The 23,640-nt window shown below is 51.5% G+C and overlaps 1 long non-coding RNA gene across 2 annotated transcripts; it reads right to left on the reverse strand.

Moving 5' to 3' along the window:
• Positions 1 to 1,465: 1,465 nt before the first annotated feature.
• On the reverse strand, positions 1,466 to 16,534 carry LOC129656291 (uncharacterized). Of its 2 annotated transcripts, none has more exons than XR_008716312.1 (3): positions 16,437 to 16,534; positions 2,721 to 2,810; positions 1,466 to 2,240 (listed from the first exon to the last, which is right to left on the reverse strand). It is a non-coding gene; the product is annotated as an uncharacterized LOC129656291 (long non-coding RNA). The 2 variants fall into 2 exon arrangements; XR_008716310.1 differs by having other exon boundaries at positions 1,466 to 2,273.
• Positions 16,535 to 23,640: the final 7,106 nt, after the last annotated feature.

The following is a 23,640-nucleotide window of genomic DNA, read 5'->3' on the forward strand; positions in this document are numbered from 1 at the left end:
TCTATACCTATATCCATATACATCTATATATCTCCAGTTTTAGTGGTGCCAGAACTCAGCAAAGTGGTTTCCCTTGGGGGAATGAGGGCAGGCAGTGACTGAAAGGGAACTGGAAGGGAGCCTCTGGAGAAGCAGTCATGTTCCATTTTTTGATATAGCTTCAGGGTGCATGGGTGTTCTTGTTTTGGGAAAATCCTTCAAGTTGTACGTTTATGATCTGTACACTTTTCTATATGAATATTATGCTTTTGAATCTTGTGTTGGAATCTTAGCGATATGCCCTCTTCTATGTATGGCCTCTTTTGTGCAACGTTGTATTTTTGACATTCATCCATGTTGTGACATGTAACAAGATTTCTTCTTTTTCCCTGCCATGTAGTATTCTATTACCCGAATAGACCACAATGTGTTCATCCATTCTGCTGTTGATGGAAGGTGGGTTGTTTATGGTCTAGGAGCTATTACAAATTAGTGCTGCTTTGACCATTTTTTGCACCTGAGTTTTGATGAACAAATGTACATATTTCTCCTGGGGGTATACCTAGGGGTGGGATGGCTAGCTCATAGGATATACACATCTTCAGCTTTATTAGACCCTAATGGCACCCCACTCCAGTACTCTTGCCTGGAAAATCCCATCGATGGAGGAGCCTGGTAGGCTGCAGTCCATGGGGTCGCTAAGAGTCGGACACGACTGAGCAACTTCACTTTCACTTTTCACTTTCATGCATTGGAGGAGGAAATGGCAACCCACTCCAGTGTTCTTGCCTGGAGAATCCCAGGGACGGCGGGGCCTGGTGGGCTGCAGTCTATGGGGTCGCACAGAGTTGGACACGACTGAAGCGACTTAGCAGCAGCAGCAGCAGCAGCAGCAGCAGCAACACTTTGGAAGGAATGATGCTAAAGCTGAAACTCCAGTACTTTGCCCACCTCATGCGAAGAGTTGACTCATTGGAAAAGACTCTGATGCTGGGAGGGATTGGGGGCAGGAGGAGAAGGGGACGACAGAGGATGAGATGGCTGGATGGCATCACCGACTCGATGGATGTGAGTGTGAGTGAACTCCGGGAGTTGGTGATGGACAGGGAGGCCTGGCGTGCTGCAATTCATGGGGTCGCAGAGAGTCGGACACGACTGAGTGACTGAACTGAACTGAGCTGAATGATTTTCCAAAATGTTTTACCATTTTGGACTTTCATCAGCTGTATATGGCAGCCTCATATTCTCACTAGCACAAGCACAAGCACGCTTTGTCTTTTAGCCATTCGGGCAGGTGTGGAATAATTTGCATTTCCCTGCTGCCTAGTGAAGTTGAGCACCTGTCTTAGTTTGGATTCCCTAGGTGGCAACCCTGAGACAAGGATTTGAGAGCAAGTAGTTTCTTGGCCAGGTGTGTTCATCTCCTAAGGCTGCTGTAACAAAATACCATAGACTGGTGTCAAAACAACAGACCTTTATTTTCTCACAGTTCTGGAGGCTAGAAGTCCAAGGTCAAGGTGCCATCCACGTTCGTTTCTGGAGAGGCCTCTCTTCCTGCCTTGCAGATGGTTACCTTCTCACCGAGTCCTCACATGGTTGCTTCTCTGTGCATGTGTAGAGAGGCGGAGCAATATTTCTGGTGTGTCTTCCTCTTGCCTTCAATGTAAGGACACCATTAGGGCCTCAGGCTTATGACTTGGTTTAAATCTTAATTATCTCCTAAAGGCCTGATGGCCAAATACAGTCACTTGGGAAGGTAGGGAGACATGATTCAGTCCATCACAGCAGACGATCCTAGGAAAACTCACAAGGGAGTGAAGAAGTGACAGCATGCGGGAGGAGGCTCTCGAAGTGCGTTTCCACAAGCCAGTTGCCACCCTGGGCATCTGGAGTTGAATCCCGCGGGGAGATTCTGAGAAACCACATAAACCATGCCCTCTAGAGTTATCCCACTCAGGGCGCTGGGGAGGTGGACTTTTATACATCGACTCCTGTCGGTCATTGGTTGAGGCCTATTTCAAGGTATGGGGGTGTGGGGTGGGGGCGGTGATGTTAACTCCCTGGTGCCTCCCAGGCTCACAGAAGCCCTGAGGCTCGGAGCTGCGGGTACACAGGCCACAGCACGTCTTCACATGCTAGTAATGGTAGAATCCTCACTTGAGTGAAGTGGTTACTCTTTTGAAGCTGAGTTTTGAAGGATGTATACTGAAGGGCCAGGCAGGAGAGAGCATTCCAGCAGAGGGAACGGTGTGGACAAAGGCCTGGAGAGAGAAACCATGCTGTCCAGTCTGGGGCTGTACAGGGAAGGGGAGAGGGATGAGTCCAAGGCAGGGTCAGCAGAGACTGTACCCTGAAGGTCCAATAAGATGAGGCACCATCCATGTGCATATCTGCTCAGACACCCAGGCTGGGCCATGTACTGGAGACCATCTCAGAATGTGGTCTTCCAGGGCCCCCAGTCCTCTGACTCTCCCAAATCCTGACTATGTACTGCAAGCACCACTGAATGCCAGAATGTCTCCCATAGCCAGAGACATAGACGAAGTTACCAGCAGAGAGGCTGCAAGCCAGGTGGGGGCCGGAGCAAGGACAAAGGGACCAGCGTTCCCAGGGCAACAGAGGCCCAGGCCACAGGATGGGAATCAGAGAAGTCAAGGCAGATCTCAAGGTTGACATTAACAAAGGACCTTGAGCTAAGGTATGGGGTCCTGAAGCCCTGAGAAAGGCCCACTTATACTTACCCCCATGCCACCTGAGTTCAGACTGTGCTGATCCTCTTCAGTGTCCTCCCAGGTCCGAAAAGCTGTGCATGTTTACACTGTCTGCAGAGCCTAAACCAGGAAGGCAGAGGGTCAGGGAGAGGCGGGGCCCAGGGCTGTGGGCTTGGATGAGAACCCCCTAACCACCATTTTGACCTGAGGGGAACTGGGAAGTGGGAACCTAAGACAGGTCTGAGCAGGCTCTGACTGCTCTGCAGAGCTATCAGCTTGGAGTCCAGCCACATCCAGTTCTGTATCCAAATAACAGGCATCTCATCTGCAGAAGTATAACCTGGCAGGGCCCAGGCATCGTGAGTATCTGTCAGTCCAGCCACACTTTGGCAAGTCATGTCTCCCCTACTAATCCTGCTCTGTGTGGCTTGGGTAGGGCAGTCTCCCCACACCCAGGTGGGGGGCTTGTGAACCATGCCTGGCCAACCATGTCCCCACCCCCAGGTGCCGTGATTGACTCAAGGATAAACACATGACCCTAGCCAGGCCAATAGGAGTCTCCCCTGAGACTTTTACTAGAGATGTCTGGAAACTCTCTCATCTGCTGAGATCCTGAGCTGTAAAGAAGAGATGGGAACAGCTGGTGGACAGCTTGCAAGATAGAGAAAATCTGCCCAGAATAAAAGAAAGAAAGAAAAAAAGGCAGGCCTAGCTGGAAGATGGAGAGAGAGAGAAAGAGTCTTTGTGGTGTCAATTAAGCACCTGGGTGCAGCAAGTCTGAAGTTCCTGGACTCCTCATTTGCATGAGCCAACACATTTCCTGCTGTGTTTATGTTTCATCATGCTTTCTGATGCTTGCAGTCTGAAAGGATCTGATGAAAATACTGGGTGAGAACACAACCAGTGTTCCTTTCTGCACCTTCATATCTCAGAGATGTGCACAGAGTTTCTTTAAAAAGGGCCTTTGTGATTGGAATGTTGCAGTGAGGCCAAGATCCCTGTCATGCTGCCCTTCTTTGCCAAATGACAACTAAGTGACTCAAAGTGGAGTAAACACTGCCAGCAGCTTACATTCAAGAGTTCAGGATGCTACTCCCACTGGAAGACCTGTCCTGGCAAGCTGCCCTCTGCCTGACTCCCCAGAGCATTCTGGAAGGTGCATTTTTCTGACCAACAGTCAGGATTAATTACTTTTTCATTTGTTGAAATATGGGGGTCAGAGTTATATGGACTTAGGAGAGAGGGAAGAAAATAGTGCATTTTTGCAACTCCAGCCTGAATGGGCAATATTGCACATTGCACGACTTGATTTGTTTAATTCAATGAAGCTCGACAATCCACCCAAATGTGTTTAACCATAGGGGTTTGGTTAAATAAATTATAATATATGGATTAAAAAAGAAGTAAGGTAGCTCTAAAATATACCATCATAAAAATATGTCTAATGTATGAAGTGTTAAGTGCACTTTGCACAATCACACCTCAATAAAGTGAAGTTTTTTAAAAAATCAATTTGCCCAATTATATGTATAACATATGCCCATTAAAAAATAATATGACAGTCCTATAACTTGCAAAAGTTTGTCATTTATATGATTAGGTGGGGGAGGTGGACAGGAAAGGAAGGCAAAAACAATTTGCTATTAAAGTAACTCACTCTCCTTGGACGATTCAATCCATGCCAGCTTTAGTTCCCTATCAGAGCTATTTCCCCTTCACAAGCTATTTCCCAAGAAGGAAAGAAGTATAAGCTTGGGAGGCTATGAACTAGAAACTTGGGCATCTAAGAACTAGAAGCTGGGGTGTCTTCAGGACTTCAGGGAAGAACTTCTCCCTGGCCTCACACCTCTCTTGTAATAATGCCTCATCCTATGGGTTCAGAGTCTCAGTTTTCATCCCAGCTGCCATTACCTGTGCAGCAGGCAGAGCCCAGGGCTGGTTTTAACCTGGCAAAGACTGTAGATGCTCCAGAAGAGGAGTGCTGATCAGGATCCCTGCAGTCTGGCTAGGACTTGGGGACATTGTGACCCTGTCCAGGGTCCTGACTGGCAAGTGACACACCAGAACTCAGTGGCTTTCTGTGTCCCCTGAGGGGCTGGGAAACCAAGGCAACCCCTTCGCATCACACAGGAGACAAGTGTGAGACTAGAGGGTACCATTCCTGGTCTTCTCTCTGCCTGAACACTCTGTAGTGGCTTGAATGCTGACCCCTCAGATGATATGTCCACATCCGAACCCCTAGAACTTGTGGATGTGAATTGGCCAAAGGGTCTTTGCAGATATGGGGCTGCCCTGATAGCTCAGTTGGTAAAGAATCCATCTGCAATGCAGGAGATCCCGGTTCAATTCCTGGGTCAGAAAGATCCCCTGGAGATGGGATAGGCTACCCACCCCAGTATTTTGGGTTTCCCTTGTGGCTCAGCTGGTAAAGAATCCGCCTGCAATGCAGGAGACCTGGGTTCGATCCCTGGTTGGGAAGATCCTTGGAGAAAGGAAAGGCTGCCCACTCCAGTATTCTAGTCTGGAGAATTCCATGGACTGTATAGTTCACGGGGTTGAAAAGAGTCAGACACGACTAGTGACTTTCACTTTCTTTGCAGATATAATTAAATTAGGTCTCAAGATGAGATCATCCTGAATTATCTGGGGAGGCGGGTGGGGGAGGCTCTAAACCCAATGACAAGTGGCCTTTCAAGAGAAAGTCCAAGGAAGATGTGACATAGAAGAGATGAGAGATGACTCAGAGGAGAAGAATATGTGAAGACAGAGGCAAAGACTGGAGTGATGGAGCCATTACAAAATGCCACCAACTACCAGAAGCCAGAAGAGGCAAGTAACAGACTGCCCCCTAGGGCCGGAGCATAGCCCTGCCAGTACTGAGATTTCAGACTTCTAGCCTCCAAAATTGTGAAAGAATAAATTTTTAAACCACTTGTTACGGCAACCCAAGAAACTCATGCACATTTCCTGCTCTCCTTTCTACTCTACTGTGGGTATGGACCAAATAGCCCTCCAGACAGCATCCTACAGAGTTCTAGAAGTGGGCAGAAGTCTCCTCTGGGGTTTCTAGCTTTTCTACAACTGCTCCCAGGCTGTGGCTCAGAGAGAAGGGTGAGGCACAGGCAGCCTCTTGGCATTACTCTTTCCTCCTACAAATCTGTTTTTCCAGCTCTCTAATGGCTCCTCTGAAAAATGGAAGCTCTGCCCACATTATTCCGAGCTGGGCAGGCATTTCACCCTGCACTGCACCATAAATTCTTTCTACCCATGCCTTACAGTAAAACTCCATGTTCAGTCCTCCAAGTTTGCGCCTGGCATCTGCAGGAAGTCCTGGGAGCAGACAACTCTGCTTTCTCTCTTATAGTAGGTGCTGCTGATTCTTTACCCACCTTCTCTTTCCCTGCTCCATCTCTTTCAAATGCCCCAGTTTTCATTCCCGAGTCCATCTTGCCCTCACATCACCCACGTGCTTCAGGTGAGGCTAACCCCAACCTTAGCTCTGGGGGCTGCTGTAACTGGTGGCATGGAATCTATCCCACGTGGTCCAGAAACCCAAGCCTGAGTGCCAGTGCAGGGCGCCTCTCTGGCCACAGAAACAGGCATGCAACACCAGCCACGATGCAAAGGGAAATATACTGGGAACTGCTGGAAACAGGTATTTCCTTGCTGTTAGAAGGATCCACCAGAAGGGACATGTTCTCCTTTTCCCTTGGTGTCCTGGTGGTGAATGCCTGGCAATTCTGAGGGGAGCCAACCCCAGGATGAAGCCATCAGACAGAGCATAGCCAAGGACTGCTGAGTTCTAGGCCAGAGTTGCTGGATTAAGCCAGTCCTGAAGCCCACCCTGTCTCTGGAATCTGGTTACCTGAGCCAATACATCTCATTGTTGACGCCACTGTGTGTTAGACTTACTGCTACCTGCATCCCAAAGCATCTTACCAATATACCACTTGCCAAAGCCAGTTTTTTAAGACTACTGTCCTGTTATGGGTTTTGAGATCCTATTTTGGGAGTCAAAAGCTAACTAAGCATTGTTCCTTATTCCTCTTACATTATTATTGTAGCAATTTTTAATCCTTCCTAAGGCAGATGGATGCCTCTGGCTCAATAGGAGGAAAATTCACATAAGGAAGCTTGAGAAAAAATACACATTACTGTATTTCAAAGAAATTATCCACGTTACCCTAACATGCACACAAAAAACCTGGGGGAAGAACTTCTAAACTGTGAGCAGGAGCAGCTGAAGAGGACTTGGGGGATATGGGTCTCCCTTTCTAGGCTGGTATCACTGTAATGTTTGAATTTCTAGAGTAAGCATGTATTACACTTGTAATTTAAAATCCTGAGGATTAGAGTCATCCGAGGCATCCAGAATTCCCCAGGTGCCGTCCATGGCTCAGCTGTCAATCCTGCAGAAAGTTTATTTGTGGAGCAGACAATGACTTAAGAAGAATAGTCACAATGTTTCTTTACAATTTAGATTTTTGGTTTCAACAGCTTATACTGATCTAGCTGAGAGCATGTTCCCCGCCACAGGAAACCCTTGCCAGATCTTTGCCAGGGTGTAGTTAACAGGACTTTGGTGTCTCCTGGGGTCAGGAGAGGGGGCTGCAGCTCTGAGTCAGCCACAGTCTGGCTCCTCCCTTCCAGCCCAGGATCTCTGGCACAAAGCGCGCATGCCTCTGTGAGGTCTGAAGGGCCTCCTTGCAAACTCCAATCCTGTGTTTATGCTCCTCCTGCAAGAAGGATGCCACCTCCTCCTTGGACAGAGATGAGGACCTTCAGTATCTCCAGAGGGGTCTCCAGGCTCTGGGGGCCAGAGACCACAGCCCAGCCCCCAGTGCCCCGAGAGCCCCCTGCTCTGCCCCAGGGTCCCCGTCACTCCCTAGGGGTTCTCTTCACGGCTTAGTCCTGATGCAATCTCCGAGCTCAGCTGGCCTGTCTCTGGCATTTCCCCCAAGCTGGTGAAGCCAGGAACCTCAGAGTGAGTGGAAAGAGCCTCTTCCCTGACCAGAAGAAACCGCAGGGCTGACCCCATACCCCACAGTAAGAGCTGGAGAGGCTGGGCTCTGGGCTCAACGCATGGGGAGAGGAGAAAGAAAGATGAAAGAGCTGAAGAAGAGACCATTTGCCAGCACCCGCTCACGCCTGTCCACCACCCTCTCTTCCCTGGATCTTTCCCTGTGCTTGGTCCCTGGACTCCATCCCTCTCTAAAGCCTCTGGCTCCAGGATCAGAAAAAGCCTCAGTGCGAGCCTCAATTCTAGAACCTCAACTCTCAGAAAGGCTAGTATAGGGGGCCTCAGCACTCCCCTGCCCAGACATGCCTGGGGTAGGTCTGGGATTCCTTCATGCTCACCTCCTCCGTTAAGGGCTGGGCACCCACTAGAAGACATCCTGTTCCCCATGGGTATCCAGAACCCTCAAATGTCCCAAACCTCCTTATCCACCCTGACCTCTGCCTGGATGGGCAGCAGATACCCCGGGTCTCTTGCCCCAGTCAGACCCCTATGCGCCAGGCCCTGTGCTGGGCATCAGGTTCAGAGATGAGGCAGGTCCCTGCTGCAGGACAGTGGGGGGCAGGGGACAGCAGGTGGGCCAATGGCCAGATGAAAGCAGCCACAGTAACTGCCATGGGTCGCACAGCTGCTCGGCCCGATGCCAGCTGGGGACGTGATATTGAATGGTCACCAGCCCCTTCCCCAACAAGCAGGTCAAGTTCCCAGCAGTGGTCTGTACAGATGCCCTCGCCAGATGAAGCATCGCTCAGAGAGGTCCTCCTTGTTCACAGGATTTAACAAGTAACCCCTGCTCCACCGTCCTATCGCCCTCTAGCATTACATGCTCGATTTGCTATTCCAGTCACCTGCTCCCATCACTGGAGTGTAAGCTCTTGGAGGCAGTATCTGGGTCATTCTTACACCCCAGACTCTGGGATGCTGTCTGGGCACTGACAGTGTATTTGTGGGTTCACTAGATGTGCATGAAAGGTGGTTGCTGGATTCTTGTCCCTCCTTCTACCCTATCAGTCACCTAGCCAAACCATCCCCAAGACCTGCAGATGCTGTCTCTTCTCCTGTTCTGTCATCTCTCCTCCTCGCCCTCCCCAGACTCTAGGCCCAGCCTCCCCAGCCCTTCCTTGGTATTTCTTAATCTCTAACTGCTGCTGCTGCTAGGTCACTTCAGTCATGCCCAACTCTGTGCGACCCCATAGATGGCAGCCCACCAGGCTCCCCCGTCCCTGGGATTCTCCAGGCAAGAACACTGGAGTGGGTTGCCATTTCCTTCTCCAATGCGTGAAAGTGAAAAGTGAAAATGAAGTCGCTCAGTTGTGTCTGACTCGTAGCGACCCCATGGACTGCAGCCTACGGGGCTCCTCCGTCCATGGGATTTTCCAGGCAAGAGTAGTGGAGTGGGTTGCCATGCCTTCTCCGCTTAATCTCTAAGCCCAGTTCAAACGTCACCTCCTCTGTGAAGCCAGCTCAGATCCCTTTGTGGGCACATTGCCTGTCACGTGATCCTACTGGGCGCTGCAGCCACATGTTTATTTGTCTGCGGCCCCTGCCTCTACCACCACCTCCACTGCTGAACAGAAGATCTTCAGAACTGGGCTGGGGCCCAGGTCTCTGCGTCCAGGGCTTCTACAGAGACCAGGGCTGGGCATAATATCAGAGCTCAGGAACGATCTGTCAGATGAATAAAGGAGTGAGTGGAGAAATGAATGGATGAGCTGCCGTTAGTGAGGGATACGTGAAGGAGCAGGCGGATGCATGAATGAGCAAGGGAAGAAGCTACCGAGTGAATGAGTCAGTGACTTGGGGTGGTGGGGAGGGGGAGTGAGCCTGTGAAGGAGAGAGAGCTGTGAGGGTTTCAGTCCGCTCCAGCAACCCTGGCAGCAGCCAGCCCCCGCCACCCCTGGGCCTGAGCTCTGTGCCAACCAGACCTCCTGATGCCTCCTCCCAGAGCCAGCTGCCGTCAGCACCGCTCAGCACGCGCTCCCGATGCTGGCCAGCCCCTGCACTGGGCCATGAATCAGACAGGGCACTGCCCCAGGGCTCCCGGGACCCGGGGCAGACAGACAGCCTCATAAATAAACCCGATGCCATGCTGGGCAGACATGTGTTCCAGCTGTGTAGTGAGCTCAGGGTTGGCTCTGGAGCCTGGGCCAGCAGGGCAGAGCCTGATGGAGGAGCCTGGGAGAGCCTCAGGAAGAGGGACCTCAGGGCTGGGCCTGGAGGAGAAAGGGCACCCGGGGCAGGAGGGCTGGCAGCAGCCAAGGCACAGTGGCTTCGACAGACACAGGAGTGCAGGGGGAGGGCGTGGTGGAGGTGGGACCATGGGGAACGCAGGGCCTGAGTGGTGGGGTCGAGAAGTTGGGCTTGGCAGAGCTGGGGCTGGGGACACAGCAGGATGTAAGCAGGGTGGGGCACAAGGACTGTGGGCTGGCGGCGCTGTGTCTCAGAAGGAAAGATGGGAGGCTACGGGGAACAGGTCTGGGAGTTTCTAGGGTGCTCAGGGCTGTGTCCTGCTATAGCTGTTGCATAATTGAGCTTCTGGCTTCTCTCCACAGTCACCATCATCCTCCCAGCCTTAATACTCACCACCAGCAGCTTGAGGCTTTGGAGCACCCAAATTAGGGAGGTTACTTTGGTGAGAACACTTCCAAGTGGGTTTTTTTAAGCCAAGATTGTTTTATAATGGTTCAGATCATGGGGAAGATCCTGGGGTTTCTGAAGCAAATCAGGGAATTTCAGAATTTGACAGGAAACCTCCCAGTTGAATGGGTGGAGGCCACCAATTCAAAGATGCTGAGCATCTTACAGTGCACAGGACAGCCCTTCACAGCAAAGAATGACCTAGTCTAAAAGATCAGTCATGCCATGGTGTTCGACTCTTTGCAACCCCATGGACTGTAACCCTCCAGGCTCATCTGTCCGTGGGATTCTCCAAGGAAGAATACTGGAGTGGGATGCCATTCCCTCCTCCAGAGGATCTTCCCAACACAGGAATCAAACCAGGTCTCCTGCATTGCAGGCAGATTCTTTACCTCTGAGCCATTGGGAAAACCCTTAAGCAACCTGCTTTCACAGGTGGGAGGACTAAGACTGTGAGGATGCTGGACCAAAAGGTGGTCTCCAATAATTCGGGTGGGTCTTCATATGTGCCAGGAGCTGTTCTGAGAACCTACCCCCATTCACTCACATCATCTCTTCCTGCTTTGAGGATGAGGATTAAAGACATATGTGATTTTCCCAGGGTCACACAGCTGGTGGGTGGTGAAGGCAGGATTCCCACCCGGATTGTCTGGCTTCAAACGCTGTGCTCTTGATCATGACATCCCATGGTCTCCCATATCACCCAGCAGCTGGGACAGAGCTGGGCTTGGGCCCAGAGCCCTCCTCTCCAGGCAGATGTTCCTTTCACTCTGCTCTGGGCCCCAGGTCCATGTAGGAGTCTCGGGCTCCTCCACCACCGCAGACGTGGAGCTTAGCAACTGGGACTTCGGTTTGTGAGGGATGCAGTGGGTGGGCAGGAGGCAGATCCCAGGGACAGAGGGCCTTTGTCTGCCTGCAGATGGGCAGGGGCCAGCTGGGTGCAAACTCATTAGACAGCTGCCGAGGCTGCCAAGGAGACGGGAGCAATTAGCGGGCTTGGCTGAAGCCAGGAAGTGGAAGCCGTTCTGTGAGAGCTGCTGAGCCTCCCTGCCCTCCACCAGGGCCCAGCTCTCTGGGAGGCAGCTGCCAAGTTTACGTTCAGTTTGATAGTGGCAGCTCCAACCATCCTTACAGGTTGAACCTACTGTGTGCTGGGCTAGGCACATTCCATATCTTGTCTTTTTTCATCTATAACCACCCCCACCCACCTTGGGAGGCTGGAATGACTAACTCCATTGCATCCACTTAGTCATCCCTCCATTCATTCGACAGGTATTTATTTATTGGGTGCCTACTATGTGCCAGCGCTGTGCTAGGTCCCAGAGATGCAGCAGCCAATACAGCAGACAAAAATCTCCACTCTAGTGGACCTTCTGTTCTGGAAGGGGAAGACAGGCAACAAAAAAAAAGAAAGAAACAAGGTAAATGCAACTTGTGATCAGTGCTATGGAGGAAGTGAAGGGGCTGATGGGAGGAGGCTGGGGATAAAGGAATCAGGGAAGCTCTCTCTAAGGAGGTGACAGTTCACAGGGGAGGGACTTGGGCTCCGAGAGGAGAGGTGACTTTTTCAAGGTCACACAGCTGGAAGGTGGAGGAGCTAGGGCTTGCCTCCAGCCTTGACCTGGGCACCTGCCTCCCAGGAGCCCCCGCCCCTCCACCAGGCCACCATCCACAGGTGTACCACACACTGGCACCATGTCTCCACCCCTTCCTCATGGCAGCCTCACGAAATTCGTGGGGTTATCACCTCCATCTTACAGGTGGAGAAGAGGCCCAGAGGGGGCCATCACAAGCCCAGAGCCCTGCAAAGGAATGACAGACAAGGGGCTTGAGCGTCTTTTGATCCCCAAACCTGTGTTCCTTCTGCCACACCTCCATCCTTCCTGGCCAAGCACTTGACGTGCACTGAGCACTTAGTAGGCCAATAAGAAACAGATGGATGCGTGGACTATGGGGCCTTGGGCATCATCTCCTTTCAGTGCTTCCATTTCTCCATTAGAGAAAGCGACAGGGTCCAGACCAGCTTCAAAATGCCCAAGTTCCTTCTACTCTGTTGACATTCCTTGAGGAGCGTGGTCCCCTATGGAGAAAAAGATGAAGGGGACTCTGCCCACCGCAGACCATTCTGGGTGGAGCAAACTGCAGGCAGAAGCATGGAGGTGGGAAAGGAAATGGCGAGGAGTCAGCAGGCATGTTTAGGACACAGAGAGCCACGTGGAACTCTTATCTAAGTGTCCCCTTCCTTTTCCCGCATTCCTACCACCTGTCACCTGCATAGGGTCTTAGGCCGCCAGAGCTTCACCTCCTCTCAATTCCAGTCCTTGCTTGAGTCCCAGAGAGTCTCCCAGAGGAGGGCCTGAAGCAGACCCCAAATACATCTGTGCCACCAACTGTGCACAGTGTGATCTTGGTCAGGCAGCTGGTGCCCTCCCTCAGCCTTGGTCTTCCTATCGATTAACTGGGGAGACAGTGATCAGAGCAAGTCGGTAGCACAATAAAAGGTGAGGTTTATGAGCACATTCTCCATGTCAAGCAGTCATCCCTTGAGACAGGCAATTTTATTATCCCTGATGTACAGATAAGAGATCTGAGGCTTAGGGAGGTGAAGTCACTGGCCCAGGGCCACACACTAGGAAATGGCTCCCCTGGGGGATTCACACCCAGGTCCATCTGATGCCAGAGCTCTGCTCATAACAAAAAGCTCATATGAAGCATAAATGCCCTGCCCTTTGACCCATGCAACACTCAACCCCCAGGACTTTACTCGTAGGAAATAATCCAAGAGAGCCAAAAACCTGTTCACAGCGGGCCTATTTACAATATGGTGGATCACTGGAAGAAATCTGCATGCCCAACGACAGGGCTCTGTTCACTTTAGAAATTAGGCAGCTCAGATGGACTGTGGTTATGAGCACCAGCTCTTGCCAGTTGCTCCACTGTAAGCCCCACTCTAACCCTGCAAAGTGGATGTTGCTTTCTGCATCCTGGGCGAGGCCTCCAAGCTCAGAGTGTGAAGGATTGGCTGAGGGCTCACAGCCAGTGTTGGGCCAGGGCGTGAGTGGTGTGGCCAGGCCTGTTCACAGCCACACCCCAGGTAGCTCTGTTCTACAAGAAAGGAAGCTAAGGCAAGTAAGTGACCCAGTACCACACGGCTGATAAGCAGAGAACTGGAGTTTGACCACAGGAACTGGGACTGCACACTCTGGGACCACTTCCCCACACTGCCACCTACTGACTGGGAAACTGCAGGCGAGTCATTTACCATTCCCAAGCCTCCTGGGCTCCTCATCTGTAAAATGAGAATAAGATTGTCTGTTGCGCATGGTGTCACCACGTAAGCAGTGGTAACAATAACAATGGCGACACGGGTAATACTGCTATTCACAGTCGATACCACCGGGACAGCATTCTGCCGTGAAAGGAAACTTTGCCTGAACGTTAGAAGGACTGGCTGCAAACCTCAGCTAGGACACATCTCAATTCTCTCTGGGCCTCAGTCTCTCCATCTGTAAAATGGGGGGAGGGCACACTTGAAGATGTTTCTGGTTCTGGTGGTCTCTGAGTCCAGGAACACTGCTATCTCGGGTTTTCCCTGTGCAGGAAGCAACCTGGGCTCTGCCTGCTGACCCCTCATCACACACTGGTCTGGGGGGGTGGACGCAATGGGTCTGGGCTTGAAGACACATGTACTGGAGGAGGACAAGGGGCCCTTGGGCAGGGAAACAGAGGTTAAGTCAAGAAGCCCCAACACTCAGTCCCCCAACACACAGTGCCTGCTCCTGGCCTAAGGGCCACTCAGGCAGCGTCTGCTCTGGTCCTTTGTACCTCTGCGTGGGGCCTGCCTCTGCCCCGCGGCCTCAGTGTCTCCCCTCCCTGCCAGCCCCTCAAGGAGATGCTGAACCTTGGTGAAGAGAAAGCAGAGGAAGGCAAGGAAGGAAAGGCTGGGGGGACCAGGAGAAGAGGAGAAAGCACCCCGAGAAGGAGGGGTGAAGAGCATGGTTTTACATAGTGGATGGTGGGGATGGGATGAGAACGAGGCTTGGGACGGGGTAGGGAGGAAGGAGAAGAGGTCAACAGAGGGGCTGAGAGGGTCTTTGGCATTTTTCAGAGTTCCCTTTACCAACCCTGGTGACCTTCGGGTACCCCCTCTTTATGTCCTGTGACTGGATACACTGGGAGCCAGGCCTTTTGCAGAGGTCATGCCAGCCCTGAGGGCAGGCCTCCCACATGGCTCCAGCCCCATAGGCGGCCACACAGAAGGGCCAAGGGATGTTTGTGGGACAAAGGACTTGGTTCACTCTCCCAAAGGCTGTGCACTGAGAAGAATGTAAACATCATCCAATCCACCTTTCCTCACCTGCCACCCCACCTCCACCCCCACCATGGGAGGAATGGCTTTCTCAGGGCTCCACGGTGGGGATGTCAGGGCCAGAACCGGAACCCAGTGTCCTGTGTCTCGGGCCTTTCTCCAGCCCAGCCCTGGAGGGTCCCAGCGGCAGGAGGAACCCCTGCCTCTGGTTCTAGCTTAATAACCAGCCACGAGGCAGGGCTCAGGGCCTGCGGCTCAGCTGCCAGTCTCCCCAGGTTGGAAGAGCATTATATGGCCTCAGTGATGCACAGCTTTGACTCCTGAGCAGGCAAGGCTGGTGGCAGAGAATACACTGATGTGGCATCTGGGGGCTCCAGGGAGCCTGAGCCCAGGACAAGCCTCCACCAGGGTCTAAGGGACCTCAGGCTCTGCAGAGTCAGTGGCACAGAGGCCCGCAGCATCCTTGGAATTGAACCCTGGTGTGGCAGAAAGAGGAGAGGCCAGGTGACCCACTGAGATACCCCAGAGGCAGCGAAGCTGAGAGACACAGCCAGCTGCAGGTTAAGAGCTTTCAAAAACTTTCAGCTACAGCCAAAGACAGGAGATCAGTTTGTAAACAGACAACAAAATCCCACAACACCCTCAGACATGTCCTAACTCATCTCTCTGATGGGCTCAGATCTGGAGCTGGCCTACTCAGATTTTTCATCCCTTTCCAAGAAAGGGGCAGCTTAGCCTTGGACCTGGAGAGGCCAAGGCCTTCCTCAGTTCTTCTATTCTCTCCCCATCCAAATGCATCAACAAATCCCCTCTGGGTTTATTTTCTTCCCTCCTTCCCTGCAGGACTCCAGCCTCATCCCGTCAGTGGTGCTCACCCTTCCTCCCAAACCCTCCCTGGCTCCCCATGTCAACAAGGTGCCATTCAGACTACTTGACTTGACATTCAGCATTTCTGTGATCTGCTTTCTGACCTCAAACCCTACTGCTCCCCTCTGCCCCAACCGTGACTCTCATTCTTGGGATGTTCTTGCCACAGGAACTGCTCATTCCAATCTGAATTTGGTCTGTCTAGTCCAATTTGATCATTGCCTTTAGCAATGTGGTCAAGGAAAGAGTTCCAGGTAGTGGGCATGCTTTTCCTCTGAATGGCAGGTAACCCATGTGTCTGCCCCAATCAGTGGGGCCATGGTAGAGGGGAAGCTCAACCCTACCACTTCCTGGAAGTGTGACCTTGGGGAAGAGAGTCTCACTTTTCTCATCTGTAAAATGGGAATGGTGATCCCTTCATGGGATTCAAAAGTCTGGGCACAGGGCAGATCACAGAGCTATTATTTAGCTATTATTGGATTCCCTGATAGCTCAGTTGATAAAGAATCCACCTGCAATGCAGGACACCCCAGTTCAATTCCTGGATCAGGAAGATCTGCTGGAGAAGGGATAAGCTACCCACTCCAGTATTCTTGGGCTTCCCTTATGGCTCAGATGGTAAAGAATCCTCTTGCAATGTGGGAGACCTGGGTTTGCTCCCCAGTTGGGAAGATCCCCTGGAAAAGGCTACCCACTCCAGTATTCTGGCCTGGAGAATTCCATGGACTGTATAGTCCATGGGTCGCAAAGAGTCAGACACGACTGAGCGACTTGCACTTTCACTTTAGCTGTTATTTATCAGGATCGGTGCTGTTATTACTTCATGCAGTCCCACACAGCAAGCATCCTAAGCACCAGGCCACTGGCAGGTCACAAGTCTGTCAAACCAACTTCACATGATATTAGAAACACTCACCTCCATCTCAACTCGCATATGGGAAACTGAGGCCCAAGGGCCCAAAGCCCAGCTAACAGCAGAACAGACCAGAAGCCACATCTCCTGATTTCCAAGCCAGAACTCTTTCCCTACAAGCTGCCACTACCAAAAGCCGAGTTCAGACGCCAAACTTTAATTGCGATAGTCTCAGTGTATACAAGAAGAAAAACCTTTGCTCCATATAAGAATCTTTATTATTTATTCTCACTTTTAATGCCCCACGTTGAACATTCCTATGTACCTTCAGAGAACACCCCCTCCTCCTCCTCGTGGGCAAAGCTCACTCCTCTAGCTGCTCTTTCTCCCCACCTCTTTTCTCTCTCCATCCCTGGAGAGGCCTTTATCTGACCTTCCCTGGCAGAGCCAAAGGGCAAATGCTGGCTTGCCTTTTTGCTGCTCAGCTAAATAGCTGACTGCCTTTTCTCACTTTCTGGATTGTGTTGTTGTTCTTAGCCTCAAGGGTCTACTCTGTAAGAGAAAACCAGAACCTCCCTCTCCAAAGCCTTTATCTATTCCCAGTTCCTCCCATCTTAAAAAACAACCAGGGAGCAGACAAAGCAAACCTTCTTCTACCCTCTTCTCCTTCAATCTGGCCCCATTTCTTGGTGGTGACCTGTTATCTCCAGGCTCCATCTCCTTGGCTTCATCTCCTACTCGCCAACCCATGGGGTTGCCTCTGCTGTGTCTTCTGTTCAGGTCTGCAGCGACTCCATTTCCCCCAGGTCTGCTGGGCTCTGGGTAGCCTTCAATCTGCCCGATCTGTCTGCCTCAGTTTCCCCTCTGAGCGCTCTCTCCTGGGGGTTGTCTGACACTGTCTCCCCACAGCCCTGCCAGTAACTTCTCAATGCCCTTTGTTGGGCTCCTCCTCCATCCAAGCCTTGACGTTCTGTCTTGGGTCCTCTTGTCTTCCCATGCTCCTTCCCTTGGCCTCCTATAGGCTGAATTTCCATCTCTGGCCAATGATTGCTAGAGTCCACCTCCAGCCCAAACTTGTCTCCTGAGGCCCAGGCCTGGGCACCCTATTGCCTCTACTGGATGTCTCTTGTCTTTTTAATGTTTATTTATTTGTTTATTTGGCTGCACTGGGTCCTGGTTGAGGCTTGTGAGCACTTAGTTGCAGCATGTGGGATCTAGTTCCCTGACCAGGGATCGAACCCGGATTGATTGATTGATCCAGGGATCAAGACAGGGATTAAACTCTCCATTGGGAGTGCAGAGTCTTAGTCCCTACTGGGTGTCTCTAAGGCAGCACCAACTGAGCATATCTCAAATCATCTCATGATTCTCTTTTGTGAAAACCATCTCCCCTCCCAAGCCCCCAGCTCTACATCCAGCCCCACCACCCACCCTGTCTTTGAAGTTGAACACCTAGGAGTCCCTGATGCATCCTCTTTCTCACCCCCACACCCAGTCTGTCACCACATCCTGCTCAGTCCATCTTCCAGAAGCCTGTACAACCTGTCCAGGCGTCCTGAGTCCACCACCTCGACCTCAATCCAAACACCCTACTTCTCCCCTAGTGGAGAGGCCTAACAGGTCTCTCAAAGCCACAGATACCCTGCACTGCATTCTCACAGCAGCCAGAGGGGTCTTTCTAGAACACAGATCTTTTCATGTCATTTCCCTACTTAAAACTCATCACTGTCTGCCAAATGTTCTCCAGTGAAACCTCCAGATGTTTGGCGTCTGGTCGCACCCTTCCCACCCACCTCCCACACCCGGCCAGCTCTCTGAGCACAAACCACTCTGGCTTTTCAGCTTTTCTTTCAATTTGTTGTATTTCATCCTGCCTCTGGGGCTTTGCTGTTGTTGTTTTCTCTGTCCAGAATGCTGCTCCTTCAGCACCCCCACCAACCCATCCTTAAGAGATGAGGCCAAGGGTTGCTTCCCGCCTTCCCCCCAGGGCCTCTAGGATTTCGACAGCTGCCAGGCTGTTTGCGTTCACCCCTGGGAGCTTGTGGTTGCTTGATTCATGTCTGTCTGGGCTCCTGGACTGCAAATCATGAAGGCCAGGGGCCATGTCTGTCTTGCTCATCCTAGAGCCACACTGCGCCAGGCCCACAGCATCCCAGATCCCCACCTGCCCAAGCTACCCGCAGTCCACAAAGCCAGCACTGACTGCCCCAGAGACCAACTCCAGGCTGGAATTCAAGGCCTCACCCTTCCAAAACTCTCCATCCTTAACCCCTCACACCTACCTTCCCCATCCACACTGGGGAGCCTCCTCTCTCCTCCCTTTGCTCCCCCCATTTTTCCTTCATCCTTCTTTCTCTAATGATATTCAAGCTCACCATTCTCCAATGATGCTTCTGTTCCCTGACCACACAGCCCATCTTCTTTTGGATTGAAAGACATCCTCCCTAACTTCAGGATGAAATTACAAGGCACTTGAGGTTCTCCATAATCTGGCTGCGGCCTACACTCTCAGATCTCCACCACCCACACAAGAGTAATCTGGCACAAGAGGACTTAGCCGTTAAAGGATTCTTGGCCTTTCTGGATTCAAGCCCTGCTTGCACTTCTTACAAACTTCAGGATCTTGAGTGAGTACTTTGCTAAACCCTAATTTCCTCACATGTAAGATGGGAACAGTTAAGAGTCTCCACCTCATTGAATTCTGTAGGGATTAAATAAGGAAATCCACAAGAAGTATTTAGCCCAGCACTTGGCACCGAGCAGCTCCAAGCTCCTTTCCTCTATCATGCCCTAATTGGTTAAGAACCTGTCCTTCCCACAGGTCCTATGTTCAGAGGGGAGCCTGGGTGCCTTTCATCTCTGTTTCCCCTTTGCCTAGCTCAGTGCCTGGTCCCAAGAAAACTCAATAAATGCTTATTAATGCATAGATAGACCACACACTTGGCACAAGTCATCTCATTGTTCTTCACTTTCATGTGTATAAATCTTATCTCTCCTAACAGAGTTTGAGCTTCAGGGTATGGGGGAGGTGGTGCTGGGAGAAGGTGGTGAGATGTCTTCATGTCAGAGCATCCAGAATGGGAGGGATCTCTAAGCTCTTGACATCCCTGTACCCGCCATGGTGCCCAGCCCAGAGCAGGGAGTCATGAAGGCCTTGTTGACAGATGGGCCTGTCATATTCCCCAAGAAGAAGGCACGTCTCCCGCTCCGAGATATCACCTTAATTACTCCCTGGTCCCTCCCCTCCACACACACATCGGCTTTCTTAGGCAAGAGCCTGCTTGACTTACACACATGGAGTTCTTTTAGCTGGTGGTTCTGAGCCAGCTCAGCCAGTTTCTTCAGAAACTACAGCAGAAAGAGAGGAAAAGTTTTTTAAAGCCATAGGGCACAAAACCAGAGTGAGGGATGGGTCAAGTTTCCCCAGCAAAAGGCCAGCAATGGACCAGCATTGGTCAGATCATCTCAGCACTGTTCCAAAGGCAAATCTGACGGCATAGTAGAAGGGTTAAGTGTGTCGGGCTCTGCACTCAGAGACTCTCAGGTTTATTCCAGGCTTTGGCCCTAACCCACTGGGTGACGCTGCACAATTGACTTACCTTTTCTAAGCTCAGTTCCCTTGGCTATAGAGTGGGGACAATGTTAGTACTAGGAGGATTTAATTAGACAAGATATCAAAGGGTTGGCTATCACTATGATTATGATGATTTTTGTCGTTATTATTATAATAACATTGAATATAAGATCCAGAAGGAACCTCAAAGGTCATGTGAGAGGAGAGAACACTGCAGCCAGCAGAGGTGGCCTGACTTTGCTAAAACATACAGCAGATCAGTGCTTTTTTCTTTACCTCTTTCGCTGACATCTTTCAGAGAACCAAGGGGAGTTTGCTCACTTACCCCTGACCTTGGAGTTGGTTCCCTACCTTGACTTGAAGAACACAGATTAGGGGGTCTTGAAGCCAACAACGACTAAAAAAAATGGACATTGTTTTCACGAATGGGCCCTCGCCAGTTGGAGGTGGCCCAGCCACTGCTGACACCATGCTGTAGGGTGGAGCCTGGCCTCCACTTGCTATCCATCCTTGAGGAAGGGACTGTGGGCTGGGTTCACTATAGGCACAGCCTGGACTTGGGAGGCAAGGCACTGTCTGCTCCCCCTTCTCCAGCTGAGTTCCGCACTCTGGCCTCTCCTTAGCCCGGCCCAGGGGCTCTGCCTGCCCACCTGCCTGCCAAATGGAATCCCTGCTTCCACCCATTCCAAATGCCTCTTCCTCACTGCCCTCCCTCTCCCTGAGGCTGGGGAAGACCTGGCTGGTCCATCTAGAGGATGAACACTGGGCAGGGGGCAAGGCTTAGGGAGGTGTGGAAGGCCGCTGCACCGGCTCGAGAAGGCAGGTCTCCAGCAATCTTCAAGGGAGGTGTGCTCTCAGGGCTGAAGGGGAGCCCAACAGCACTGGGAGAAAAACAAAAACAGGAAGGCTTGCCATCCAGTAGGCAGCTACTCTCTCCTTGGCTCAAATCACATGTCATTCCAGTCAATCTTGGCAATAGCTCCTTCTCCACTGGGTGGTTTGTGAAGACGGAGTGGGAAGCTACATCCACAGCAGAGTACCTGGAAAGAAGAAGCTTGTGTTAGGGGTGCACGGTGAGAGAGGCTGCCAGCTACTTCTCTGTCAAAGTACTAACAGAGGTGCCCCTTAGAACAGACCTTCCTTGTTCAGATACATCTCCCTCGGCCAGGGTAGAGGAAGCACGCTCCTCTTAACTCCCCAAACACAAAGCCAGGAGGTCCCCGTGGCCTGACAAAGGCTTCTACTACTCCATTGGCTACAGAGCTGGCCTCAGAAGCATCACTGGGCAAATATGCATGGGGCCTCAAAAGCTTCCATGATCAGGGCCTGCGTGGGGCATGCATGCTCAGGCACTTTAGTCGTGTCTGACTCTTTGCAACCCTATGGACTGCAGCCCGCCAGGCTCCTCTGTCCATGGGATTCTCCAGGCAAGAATACTGGAGTGTGTTGCCATGCCCTTCTCCAGGGGATCTTCCTTAACCAGGGGTCAAACCCACGTCTCCTGCTTTGCAGGCAGATTCTTTACCAATGAGCCATCAGGGAAACCCTTCTATGATCAGTACTGTGTCTTAAAAGTTGGGATAACCCATTGTCTAGAAAAGACTCCAAATAGCTGGTCCCCTCTCCATGAGGGAAGGGAGGGTCTGAAAGGAGGACCAGATTCTGCACGATGTCTGGGATTTTGGTAGGAGAGCTGGTTCTGGTTTCCCAAGTGGCTGAAGTAGAAGCCTCTCTTGGCCTGGCATGGTGGTTTGCTTTGAGGCCAATGGCTAAGAAAGTGCTAACCTTGGACCCAAAGTGTGGAGATCGCAGGAGCACAGGCTCCACTGAAAAGGAGAACAAGGTTCTGTGAAGGTGAGCAGAGCATGTCTTCCACAGCGCCTCCATGTGTTAGCAGCAGAAGTTAGCACTGAAGGCCTGGTGAGAACTAGTTTCTCTCTTCCTGACACTGGAAGTAGGAGTCTTCCCTTGGGACAGAGAAACCTTCTGGGTCCTTCTGGACAAGGGACGGCAATGGCTTCAGTCAGGAGACACTGAACTTCCATTAAATTCCACAGGCAGATATTTGAGCAATTAACTGGAAAATGAAGAGACTTGAGACCAGTCCTCCCAAACTAGTGAGGTGCATGGTTCTGGTTACAGCATAGAACTTGACTATCTCGTTGGTTCCTTATAACAGCTCAACAAGCAGGCATAATTATAGACACTAAATATGTGAGAAAATTGAGATTCCAAGGAGTCAAAGACACATGCAAGTTCACTCAGCTGGGAAGTGTTGGACCCGGGACTGGAATGATCTCTGCTCAGTGCCCCACGAGATTGAACAGAAACCTGAGGACCCAGGGCCAGCCCTTCTCATACCGACTCTTTCGTATCCTTCAGATTACAGCTTAACCATCTCCTCCTCAAAGAGGCCGCTGAGCCCCAGAACCTACAGTGTGTTCCCCCGCCCATGACATCTATACATCTGGACAATATTTCTTCCTTTCTTAGAATATTATCATAATGATCATAACCTCATTTTTACTTGTGGTTTTAAAATTCCTTTGATCTGCTTCTCTCTGGAGAACGTTTGCCCCACGAGACAGCACATAATGTGCAGTGTGCACCGCTGAGCCCCAGGGCCCAGCACAGGGCCGAGCACATGGTGGAACCCTGTATATTGTTTGAAGGAATCATTGAGTAGATGGTTAACAGGTACTTGAAAGCATGTCCTCTTTGGATGGCATGAAAAGTTGAGATGATCATAAGAGAGAGGAGAAAATCCAGGAGAGACACAAGACCCCATCTCCAAATTCTAAAGGGCTGTCCTGTAACTATAGGAGCAGGTGGGGTGGGAGGCACAAAACTGGGGTTGCTGGAAAGCAGGACTCTCAATGGTTAGGGAAACTGAGCCCCTTGCGAGGCTCCTGCCCTGTATAAGCACACCCTGACCATCTATCCCTTCCTGCCCCACCTGGGAAGTACTCCAGCCATAGCTAAAGGAGGCTTGTCAGGCCTGAGTGGTGGCTGCTCAGGGACTCAAAGCAAAGCAGGTTGTTGGGGCGGGCTCCAAAGAGGAGGTGAGCTGCAGGGCGTCCTGGGGGATTATCAGGAGCAAGGATCTCTGGGCAGAGACATGGGTCTGTCTGCTGAAACTTGCTCAGAGCAGCTTCTGGGCTTCCTGGTCAGATAATTGCAAACAAAACAGACCGGGGACTGGGCAGCAGCTACAAACCCCTCTTATATAAGAGAAAGGCCTGGGATGGGGCATGCAGGAGCAGGCAGCAGGGCCCTGAGTCATACAAGGAACGAGTCCCATTCAGAACAGCTAAGATTCTGGCCTCAGAAGCTTTCAGTGATGATGCTGGTGGCTTTGCCTTTCTCTGGCCACAGGCTTCCCATTTGCAAACTGAGAACCCACTGGACATCCACTCTGTACCTGGCCAGCACTACCTCCCAGACACCCAGGAAGGAGGGCACACTCTGCACCCAGTGGCACCAACTGACACACTCTGTTTCAGACCCGGGGTCAGGGAAAGACAGTGGAGGTAGGGGGATCAGCAGAGTACTTCCAGAAAGAAGGTGAAGGACCTATGCTTTAAGCTCTTTCTCTGCCCCTGTTAAGGAAACTCTGACCACCCAGAAGAGACTGGAAGGTGGCCAAGAAGGATCTAGCCGCAACCGGCCAGCAGTACCTGAGACTCAGGTGCC

The sequence above is a fragment of the Bubalus kerabau genome, chromosome 6, assembly GCF_029407905.1.
Source record: "Bubalus kerabau isolate K-KA32 ecotype Philippines breed swamp buffalo chromosome 6, PCC_UOA_SB_1v2, whole genome shotgun sequence".
Lineage (NCBI taxonomy): Eukaryota > Metazoa > Chordata > Mammalia > Artiodactyla > Bovidae > Bubalus > Bubalus kerabau.